The sequence below is a fragment of the Pan paniscus genome, chromosome 2 (assembly GCF_029289425.2).
Source record: "Pan paniscus chromosome 2, NHGRI_mPanPan1-v2.0_pri, whole genome shotgun sequence".
In the NCBI taxonomy this organism is placed as follows: domain Eukaryota; kingdom Metazoa; phylum Chordata; class Mammalia; order Primates; family Hominidae; genus Pan; species Pan paniscus.
The window spans coordinates 128,712,210-128,722,218 of record NC_085926.1 but is presented as its reverse complement, the minus strand read 5'-3'; positions in this window follow the sequence as shown (position 1 = coordinate 128,722,218).

The window sequence follows — 10,009 nt, the reverse complement described above, 5'->3', positions numbered from 1 at the left end:
GAATTTCTTCTTGATTCTTTTTAATTCAATGTTTGCTAAATTTATCTGATAGAATTCTGAATTCCTTCTCTGTGTTATCTTGAATTTCTTTGAATTCTCTGTCTGAAAGGTCACATATCTCTGTTTCTCCTGGATTTGTCCCTGGTGACTTATTTAGTTCGTTTGGTGAGGTCATGTTTTTTTGCATGGTCTTGATGCTTGTGGTTGTTCATCAGTGTCTGGGCATTGAAGAGTCCAGTATTTATTGTAGCCTTCACAGTCTGGGAATGTTTGTACCTGTCCTCCTTGGGAAGGCTTTCCAGGTGTTTGAAAGGATGTGGGTGTTGTGATCTAATCTGTATCTGCATTAGGGGTCACCCCACGCTCAGTAATATTGTAGTTCTTATAGATTGTAGAGGTATTGCCTTAGTGGTATTGGATAAAATCCAGAAGAATTCTCTGGATCACCAAGCAGAGACTTTTGTTCTCTTTCCTTACTTTCTCCCTAACAGAGTCTCCCTCTGTGTGCTAAGCCACCTGTAACTGCGGGTGGAGTGACACAAGCACCCCTGTGGCCTTCACCACTAGGACTGCACTGGGTCATATCTAAAGCCAGCACAGCACTGGGTTTTGCCAAAGCCCACTGTAACTACTTGGCTACCACTTACGTTTGCTCACAGCCCTAGGGCTCTACCATTAGCAGGTGGCAAAGTCAGCCAGGCTTGTGTCCTTCCCTTCATGACAGCAAGTTCCCACAGGCTTAGGGTGCACACAGAGATTCCATGCAGGAGCTAGGGACTAGAGTCAAAAACCTTAGAAATGTACCCAGTGTTCTATTATATTGCAGCTGAGTTGGAACTCAAACCATGAGACACAGTCCTTCCTACTCTTCCCTTCCCTTTCCATAGGCAAAGGAGCCTCACCCTGTAGCCACTACCACCACAGGCCCACTGGGAGTACTAACGGGCTACTGCTGATGTTCACTTATGGTCCAAGCACTATTCAGTCAGTTTGTGGTAAATGCTGCCAGGCCTAGGACTCACCCTTAAGGGAAGTGTGCTCTCCAGTGGTCCAGGGTGGGTCCAGAAATGCCATCCAAGAGCCAAGGCCTATAATTGGGAACCCCAAGAGCCTACTTGGTACTCTACCTGACTGTGGCCGAGCTGGTACCTAATGTGCAAAACTAAGCCCCCTTTAGTTTTCTTTCTGCTTTTCTCAAGCAGAAAGAGTCTCTCACCATAGCCACTACAGTTGGGAATGTTCTGGGTCTCACCTGAATCCAGCTCATCTCAGAGTCTTACTCAAGGCCCCTGGTATACTACCTGGGTATCACTGTTGGTTACTCAGGGCTGAAGGGCTGCTTAGCTAGAAGGTGATGGATCCTGCCAGGACTGGGCCCTTCCCTTCAAGGCAGTGGGTTCCCTTCTTGCCCAGGGTGTGTCTCAACATGTTGTCTGGGAGCTAGGGCCTGGAATGGGGGCCTTATGACTCTTACCAGTGCCCTGTCCTACTGTGGCTGAGCTGGCCCAATATGCACGACAAAGTCCTCTTTACTCTCCCCTCTTTTCTCCTCAAGCAGAAGGAAGGAGTCTCTTTTGGAACGTGAGCTGTGCTGCCTGAGTTTATGGGAGGAGTAGCACAAGCACTCTCTTAGCCACTTCGGCTGGCTTCTTAGTAGGTGGTGTACCCCTCAAGTCCACTGGTTACGAAACCAGCTCAGCACTATTACTCTCCTAGGGGTTGCAGTCCTTGTGGCCTAGACTGTCTTTCAAGTTTATTATGGCCCCAGAGCACTTTAGCCCATGGTGATGAGGCTTGCTGAAACTCAAGTTCTGACCATGGGGATGGGTAATTTCCCTCTGGCTAGGGCTCATCTAGATGCTCCCTCCTTCAGCACACACTGGCTGACTTCAGCTGGGTTTTGCTTTCTGCTGTGATAGGACAGCACTGAGTTGAATGCAAAGTCTCACAATCGCTGTTCTTTCTCTCTTGCAAGTGCACAGATTCTTCCTCTGTACCATGCAGCCACTGCCAGGGGGATGGGGGAGGAGTGGCATCGGCGATTCAAGACTGTCTTTACTACCCTCTTCAATGCGTCTTTCAGTGATATGAAGTTCAAACGTGGTACCGTGAGTGCTCCCCTGATTTTTAGTTCTTAGGAAGGTGCTTTTTGGGTGTAGATAGTTGTTAAGTTTGGTGTTCCTGTTGTGGGGGACAATCAGTGTGGAGCCTTCTATTCAGCCATCTTCCATTAGAGCTCATTTGTGATGGGCAGGTGGGTTAGGGGGACAGCTCCTCAGCTTCCTGGTCTGATGATATTTCCTAGTGGTTATCAAAAGCCTGATGTTCCAAGAATCTATCCTTGGTTTAAACATGGATTTGGGTAACTGCCATCCTTAGTTTCATAAGAATGTGTTGTCATTTACATCTGAGGTTAGAATTCAAGTAGGTACAGGAAATTCCTAACCAATTTCCTCTCTTAACTGGCCAGGTGAGGTCAAATAAATAGGGAGATGAAAAAAGTGAACAATAAGTTTATATAGTCAGAGGAAGTAGTAGTTATAGTGGAGATGTTGGTGATGATGGTGATATCGGTCATCTGTGTAACACTGATGCAGCCATGATGTAGGAATAGTAGGTGTAATCTTGACAAATGCCTGTGATGACAGTTATTGCCTGGGGCTGGCTTTTAGTTGATCTTTTTCACATGATAGGTGGGTGAGTCAGCTACTTTTAAAAGGCTAAGAACAGAGTGGACATGTATAAATCAAAATTTTATAAATTAAATATTTCCACTTTGATTCATACTATAATTTCAGAGACATTCAATCTTTATTTCTGAATGACCTTTCATTGTCAGTGATGGAGTATTTTAGCCTTAAGTTACAATGCCCTGTTGCCTTTTTGTTATTTTGTAAAGAAATTCCTAAATGATTACAGGAACTCATATTTAAACAATCATTTTGATAAAGAGTAATTGTCATATTTGACATATTTCTATTTTTCATCAGATGAAATTTTCTTACACTGAGAGTTCTAAGAGAAATATACTATACTATCCCAAGGCTACATAACTTGTGAGGAATAATATTTAAAAGGATTCAGAGATAACTTATTTGTATATTCCATTTTTTTCCTTTGGGTGTTGACAGTTTATTCATTTAGGAAATGAAAAGAAATAGCAAAAATGTGATAATGATATTCTAGACATTAAAATGAGAAAAATAACATTTTGTAGCTACATGAAAATTTTTCTCTCTGGAGTTTAAAATGCTGAAGAGAATAATAGAATTATTCTCTCATCGATATGAGAATAATTTCATTTACAGTCAATAAAAATATATATTCCATCACAAGCTCTCCATTGTAAATGTAAATAAGATATACTATGCAATAAATCTCTAAACAACCTACTCCAATAATTAAAATTATTTTATTTTCCTTTTTAGTATTTTTTGTCATCATCATCCTGTGATTTTTTTTGCTGAGCAATATTATATGCCTGGTTCCATGCTGGACTTTTATATATATATGATCCCTGTTAATGTTCACAACAGCCCTATGTAGTATCTGTAATTGCCTCTGCTTTACAGATAAAGAAACTGAGACTCAAGAGATTTTAAACAACTCATTCAAGGACAGTGGTGCACACAGGAATGACCCCAGGTCTAAGATCATGTTCTCAAATACTGCACGATATTTGACCACAAACATACGTAATTTTCAAGGAGCATCTGAAGTCATTTAAAGAAATTCCTGTAGCTGTTTTATTTATAGTAATATTATATCACAAACACTTTCCGTGTTTGCCACATAACTTCTTAATCAGACGTCCTGTGCACATTTGCTCTGAGCCTCCACTGGGGTGCACTGCCCTCTAGTGGAATACTATTCTTAAGAAACTTTTTGCCCTCTTTCTGCCCCCAGGATAAAAAGTTGTTTTCTTGTTGCATAACTGTTTATTGTTACTGCTTTATTTTAAACATGATAAAATGTTACAAGGTCTTTTATCTTGTATTCTTTAATGTAGAGAGATATGATTATTCCTATTTTGGGGGGTATGTGGAAAATAAATTGAACCCCAGAGAAGTTCAGAAATGTACTTCAAGAAAGAATTCATTGTTCCTCGCGTTGAAATAAACATGGCGCCACTATTTCCTGAAGTTAACAGGATATTTAAAGCATCTCTCCTAAAATTACATTTAAAGGCTTGAGGATATGTCAAATTGTGATAGGACCAGCACTGAAAGACAAAGTAGACTCTCCTGGGATCCATAAATAACTTGGAGATATATTTAAAACACAAGAAATTCAAATAGACCAGAATTTGTTTTTGTCTGAGCTCAGGTTAATTCCTCATTTTTAAATATGTTTCTTTTTCTTTTCTTTGTTTCTTTTTTCTTTTTTTTTTTTTTTTTGAGACACAGTCTCACTCTGTTGCCCAGGCTGGAGTACCGTGGTGTGATCTTGGCTCACTGCAACCTCTGCCTCCCAGGTTCAAAGGATTCGCCTGCCTCAGCTCCCAAGTAGTTGGGACTACAGGTGGGGGCCACCACGCCTGGCTAACTTTGTATTTTTTTATAGTAGAGACGGGGTTTCACCATGTTGCTCTGGCTGGTATCAAACTCCTGGCCTCAAGTGATCCGCCCACCTCAGCCTCCCAAAGTGCTGGAATTACAGGCGTGAGCCACCCACGCATGGCCTAGTTTTTAATATGTTTCTAATGAATCTTTTTCACTTTGATATTGTTAAAAATCCTCACAGTGTTAAAATGCATAATTGGATAGCTTTGTTTTAATTAGGAAGGACTTTGGTTAATATCGCATTGTTTTAGAGAAAGCAACAGGGATAATGTTTTTTGTTTTGCTTTGTTTTTAGTGAATTAGGCCATTATTTCTGCTACTGTTCATCAGAAAAGAAGCCCTGGGCAAAATTGCTGATGCTATCACATGGAAAAGGGCTGACATGAGTTGTAATTGCTTTGTGTGCACCCAGTGGAACATGCTGTGGAGGGGAGGGGAAAACCCTTCAGCTTCATCTTTACTAGAAAGCCAGCTCTTCAAAATTAGATGTCTTCTTGTGCTTAGTGAATGACCAATATGAAAAAGGAGAAGCAGCAAAGACAGGGTTATATAGCATGTATAACATTTAATAAAAGACAGAATCATACAAGACTTCCTAAGGAAATTATATTAATATCTCTGTGCTCTACATTAAAATTGTTTATTTTCTTTGAGCTTAGGTTTCAGGACAGGTAAGAGGATGGTCAAAACTAACATAAAGCAATTTTTAAGACAAATACTCTTCCAAGTAGTACACAAATAAGTTACCCACACAAGGGTAAAAAAAAGACGATGGCAAAATGCCTTCTAAGTGTGGAAATGTAGGATAGGTAAAAATCATGGATTATGTATATTGATAAACTCTTTTGTTCACTGAGAATTGACATTCAGCATATTATATACGAAATGAAAATTTGCCTAGGCAATGATCTTTGCTATTTGTAGACCATGCCATATATAAATACCACATTGCAAATAAAATCTTATAGTTAGAAGACTTGTAGGATGTTGATGTTTTCTATAGGTTCCTCCCCTTACGGTTTAATTATTCTAAATACTTGTAGAGTGTTAATATTATAAGGCAGGATTTCTCAACCTCTATTATGTTACCGATAATTCTGGTTCCTCCCCCTACAGTTTAATTATTCTAAATACTTGTAGAGTCTTAAAATTATAAGACAGGATTTCTCAACCTCTGTTACCGATAATTCTCTCTCTGTATGTGTGCGTGTGTGTGTGGGTGTGGGTGTGTGTGTGTTGCTTTTCTATGAATTGTAGAATGTTTAGCATCATCCCTGGCCCCTAAGGCTAGATGCCAGTAGCAAATACTACCCATCCCCCATATGACAATCAAAAATATCTCTAGACATTGCCAATAAAATCAAAACACTTGTATATATGGCATGGCTGTTCATTCAAGAGATGAGATAATGGTATAGTATTACAGATTGTGTTTTTCAAAGATGACTGCTTCAACATATATATATATGAGATATATATGATAAATATATATAATTTCATATACATATATCATATATGTATATATATCATCTTGCTTGCTTTTCATATAATGTGACCTTGACATGCATCAATTGAAAGGTGTGTGTGTGTGTGTCAGGGAGAGGATATCTATGCTCCTTTCCCTTGAACCAGGTTGTAACTTTGTAACTGTCTCACTGAATATAAGGTCTATCACTGAAGCTAGGTTATAAAAGGCAACACTGCTTCTACCTGGATGTCTCTCTCTCTGGATGCTTGTCCTAGGAACCCATCCAGAATGTTGTGAGGAAGCCTAGGTCACAGGAAGAGATTATGTGTGAGTATTCTGGCCAACAATCCCAGCTAGGCCTCCACCACAGCCAGCACTGACCTCTAGACTTATGAATAAGAGGGCCTCCAGATAATTCCAACCTCTAGTCTTTAAGGCTTCAGCTAAGGACCCAGAAATCATGGAGCAGAGGCAAGCTGTCCCTGTCTAATTCCAGATCCACAGAAATAGATGGACAATAAATTTTTTAAATTACTTTCAACTACTAAGTTTTAGGGTAATTTCTTATACAGCAATATATAGCTAAAATATATAGTTTGAATCAGATCTCAAATATGTGTGTACATATAATATGTATATGATATAGATGTAATTTTTTAAATAAGCAGAGTCTAATATTATTGATTAGGATTAAGATTGGCCAATAATACTGATTTTACCCTGTCCTTCTCCACAACGTACAAGCATTCCAAAAGGAGAAAGAATCTCTGTCTTCCCGAGTTCCATTAAAAACAAAACTAAATGACTAAAAACAACCAGACTCATCCCATAACTACCAGGTCCTTCTCCCATACCACTACTTTATCACTAGTGCACAAAACATCATATTGATTTATGATATGGCAAGCACTGTCAAACTGAATCAATTAACATTTTAGGGCCATTTCATTCCTACAAGCAAACTACATTCAGCTGCTAGAAACACATGAACTAAAGGCCATGGATTTGGTTTTATTTTCCAAGCCACATGGGCATACCCACCTGCTACAAACAAGAGACCCATAAAGGTCAGACTATAATAAAAAAGCCATCTCCAGTATAACTGCAAACTCTGCACAGTGACATCCCCTGGAATTAAGTGACTTCAAAGTTCTAGAACAAGATAAATTAGTCAACTTTTTACACTACTTTATCAGTAGTGTAATCTTTGGTTACAAATACAGAAAATCTAACCAACACTGACATCAACAAATGTTTCTTTTTCCCATGTAATAAGATGTTTGGAGATCAGGGCTGTGGGTTCAGAGGCTTGACTATTATCAGGGCCAGCATTTATTTATTTCTTTTTGTTTGTTTGTTTGAGATGGAATTTGGCTCTTGTTGCCCAGGCTGGAGTGCAATGGTGTGATCTTGGCTCACTGCAACCTCCGCCTCCCAGTTTCAAGCAATTCTGCCTCAGCCTCCTGAGTAGCTGGGATTACAGGCACGTGTCACCACGCCCGACTAATTTTGTATTTTGAGTAGAGATGGGGGTTTCTCCATGTTGGTCAGGCTGGTTTTGAACTCCTGACCTCAGGTGATCTGCCCACCTCGGCCTCCCAAAGTGCTGGGATTACAGGTGAGCCACCTTGCCTGGCCTAGGGCCAGCATTTCTGTTACTCTCTTTACCTTTTCCTCATGCTTCTTGAATCGTGGTCACATTATAGCTACTGCAGCTCTGAGCAATGCATCTGTATTCAAGGCTGGAAGAACGTCAGAGGGGAAATGGGTGGTGCCAGCAGATTTCTCCTTGTATCTCATTGGACAAAACATAAGGCATGGCTGTGCCTCAGTGTAAGGAAAACTGGAAAAACAAGTACCGCCAATGGCCGCATAAAAATGTGTTCAATGATGGACCACATATACAATGTCCCATAAGATTATAATGGAGCTGAAAAATTTCTATTGCTAACCTGTTTGTGGTGATGCTGGTGCAAAATAACCTGCATTGCCAGTCATATAACAGTCTAGCACATACAACTATGCACAATACAGAATACTTGGTAATGACAATAAACAACTATGTTACTGCTATTTTTAGTATATTATACTTTATATCATTAGAGTGTATGCCTTCTATTTATGAAAACAAAGTTAACTGTAAAACAGCCTTTTGTGCTTCTCAGTTACCACTTTTGACTTATTAGTAATGTGATGTTAGGAAAGTCATTTACTTCTCTGCACCTTCATTTTATTATCTGAAAAACAGGGACAGTTTTTTCACAGAATTGATGGGCAGTTCAAATGAATTAATATCTGGCATATTTTATGCCCTATACCAGGGTTAACTTTTCAAGGTAATATGACATGTTCTGGCCGGGCGCGGTGGCTCACGCCTGTAATCCCAGCACTTTGGAAGGCCGAGGTGTGCAGATCACTTGAGGTCAAGAGTTTGAGACCAGCCTGGCCAAGATGGCGAAACTCTATCTCTACTAAAAATACAAAAATTAGCCAAGCGTGGTCGTGGGTGCCTGTAATTCCAGCTACTCAAGAGTTTGAGGCACGAGAATTGCTTGAACCCGGGAGGTGGAGGTTGCAGTGAATGGAGACTGTGCCACTGCACTCCAGCCTGAGCTACAGAGCGAGACTCTTTCTCTCTCTCTCAAAAAAAAGTAATATTACATGTTCAAATGTAAAAGTCAAATAGATATTGGATACATGAGTTCAGTGACCAGGTAAAGGTTTGAGAGGGGAAAAAACAGTATTATCAGCATACTGATGATATTTAAATCCACAGAACTGGAAAAAGTCACTTAAGGAGAAATTTTAAATTGAGATGAAGTACCTAGAAAAACAGAAGATGCTATAAACATATTATTGAATTGATCTCAAGTAGTGAGCACCATATTTGTAGTGAGCACCATATTTGTAGTGAGCACCATATTTGCCAAACCACTTACCTAACTCAAAAGAAAAACTTTGCCCTGGCCAGGCACAGTGGCTCATGCCTGTAATCCCAACATTTTGGGAGGCCAAGGTGGGCAGATTGGTTGAGCTCAGCAGTTTAAGACCAGCCTTGGCAACACAGTGAAACCCCATTCTACAAAAAAATTTTTAAAAATTGGCCAGGCATAGTGGCTCAGGCCTGTGGTCACAGCTACTCAGGAGGCTGAGGAAAGAGGACTGCTTGATTCCAGGAGGCAGAGGTTGCAGTGAGCCAAGATCATGTCACTCCATTCCAGCCTGGGTGACAGATGTGAGACCCTGCCTCAAAAAAAAAAAAAAAAAGACAAAGAAAAAGAAAAACTTTGCCCGTGATGTTTAACATGTTAACAAATGTCTTCACTGTAAAGATTCAAAGAAAAAAAAATCTCATCTGGATTTTGGCCTAAAGAAAAGCTTTTCATTTCATATAAACTAATTTATTCCCCTTTACTGAACAATGAGAACTACATAAGCCACAAATTTACCTTTTGTGATTAGCTGCCACAATTTCAAAGCTAAATTAATAATTTAACTTTTGTTTGTTTGTTTGTTTGTTTGTTTTCGAGACGGAGTTTTACTCTGTCAGCCAGGCTAGAATGCAGTGGTGTGATCTTGGCTAACTGCAACCTCTGCCTCCCAGGTTCAAGTGATTCTTCTGCCTCAACCTCCTGAGTAGCTGAGATTACAGACACCTGCCACCATGCCTGGCTAATTTTTGTATTTTTAGTAGAGATGGGGTTTCACTATGTTGGCCAGGCTGGTCTCAAACTCCTGACCTCAGGTGATCTGCCCGCCTTGGCCTCCCAAAGTGCTGCGATTACAGGCATAAGCCACCACGCCTGGCCAAATTTAACTGAAGTTTAATTTATTAATTCCAAGTACTATTTCTCTGCTCCTTTTGAATGAATATTTATTATTTATTTTTTCATCCTTTTATTTGAGTTAATTTTGTAAAATCATTTCAAATCTTTTGTGGAAGAGAAGTGGTGAAGGATTAGAAGTGGATAATAGTGGA